The sequence below is a fragment of the Chelonia mydas genome, chromosome 24, assembly GCF_015237465.2.
Source record: "Chelonia mydas isolate rCheMyd1 chromosome 24, rCheMyd1.pri.v2, whole genome shotgun sequence".
Lineage (NCBI taxonomy): Eukaryota > Metazoa > Chordata > Testudines > Cheloniidae > Chelonia > Chelonia mydas.
Window position 1 is genome coordinate 12,560,669 of NC_051264.2, and position 1,921 is coordinate 12,562,589.

Below are 1,921 nucleotides of genomic sequence, written 5' to 3' on the forward strand. Positions count from 1 at the left end.
CTGTGGGCTGAGTCTGGGAGGCTGGGTGTGTGAAGCAGGCTCAGCGCACCTCACTCGGCCCCTCACAGGGGCTCCGTGGGGCTGCAACCCAGCAGTGGGGCTGGGAGACAAGTCTGGAGTATGGGGGAGGGGCCCTGTCACAGAAGAATCTGGGTCACTGTCACCACTGCCCTAACTCTTCACCATACTGCCCCTAAGCACTGCCCCATACTACCCCCAACACTGCACTGCCCCGCCCCATACTACCCCCAACACTGCACTGCTCCGCCCCATACTGCCCCCAGCACTACCCCTGCACTCAGCCCTGTACAATATTTGCCCAGCACCCTGAGGATCATGCTGTGCTGCCCCATGCAGGTGCCGCCTGGCCAACACAGCACACTCTCGACAGCTGAAGGCAGCCTTGGCCAAGGAAGTGCCGGTTACGGAAGCAGATGGGTGGGATTCCAGCCGCAGGCTCCAGCCATCTCGAGCCATGGGGAGGGGGGGAAGCCCAGGGCTGGGCTAGCAGGAGGCTGTGGGTCAGCAGCAAAGGGCACTGCAGGGTTGGGTGGGGAGCCCAGGGCTGGGCGAGCAGTGGGCTGTGAGTCAGAAGTGAAGGGCCCAGGCAGATCTTCTGGGGGTAGCCCAGGGCTGTGGGTCAGGCGTGAGGGGCCCTGGCAGATCTTGGGGGGTAGTCCAAGGCTGGGAGAGCAAGGGCTGTGGGTCAGGAGTGAGGGGCACCAGTGGGGCTGGGTGTGGAGCCCAGGGCTGAGCGAGCAGTGGGCTGTTAGTCAGGAGTGAGGGGCCTCAGCAGATCTTGGGTGAGGGGAGTCCAGGATGGGACTAGCAGGAGGCCGTGGGACAGGAGTGAGGGGCATTGCAGGGCTGGGTGGGGAGCTCAGGGCTGGGTTCGCAGGGGGCTGCGGGTTGGGAGTGAGGTGGCATCACAGGGCTGGGTTGGCAGGGGGATATGAGTCAGGAGTGTGGGGCACTAGCAGGGGTGTGGGTCAGGATTGGGCCTATGGCCAATGTCTAAGGACTGCAAGGGGGTCTCCGCTTGCAGCTGGGTCACGCCAGGTGATGTGTCCTTGGGTGGGCTGCAGGAAGCTGCTGGGCCCATCTCTGTCCCCAGGGAGGGGGCCTGGCAGGGCAGAGCAGTGAGATGTGGTCAATGGGGCCAGGCAGTGGCAGAGCAGGGGGGCGAGGAAGGTGTACATTGGCCTGGGAAGGATCCTGAGCAGTATTGGAACTGAGCTCCACTGCAGAGGGGAATGGGACAGGACATCGGGACAGTAATTGGCTCATCTGCACGTGCCCCTCCTGGCAGCTGAGGTGGAAACACTGCGTAGGGGGCAGTGGGGGGGCGGTGCTGGGCAGAGCAGGGCATGGATGCAGGGTCAGAAGCACTGGCTCGGGGGGCGGAGGGGAGCACTGATTGTGGGGTGGAGTATGGGGAGCGCTGGCTGGGGGGGCCCTGGGCAGAGCAGGGATGCAGGGGGTAGATAGGGGCGGAAGAAGTGGCTGCGGAGCAGGGGGGAGCGCTGGCTGCGGGGCACTGGGCGGAGTGGGGTGGGGATGCAGGGGGTTGATGGGACAGGGGCAGTAGTACTGGCTGGGGAAGAGCTGGCTGGGGGGCAGCAGGGGGAGGGGCAGGAGCACTACCTGGGGGGCAGTGGGGGGGAGGGATGGAAGCCTTGGCAGGTTCTGGCTGTGGGGGGGCACTGGGCAGAGTGGGGCAGGGATGTGGGGGGGTGATGGGGGCAGTGGCAGGAGTGCTGGCTGGGGGCCAGCAGGAGGAGGGGGAGGAGCACTACCTGGGGGGCATTGGGGGGAGGGATGGGAGCAGGCTCTGGCTGTGGGGAGGCGCTGGGCAGAGTTGGGCAAGGATGCTGAGGGGGCCTCTCTCCCTTGTGGTCCCCTCACCCCCAGACACAGAGAC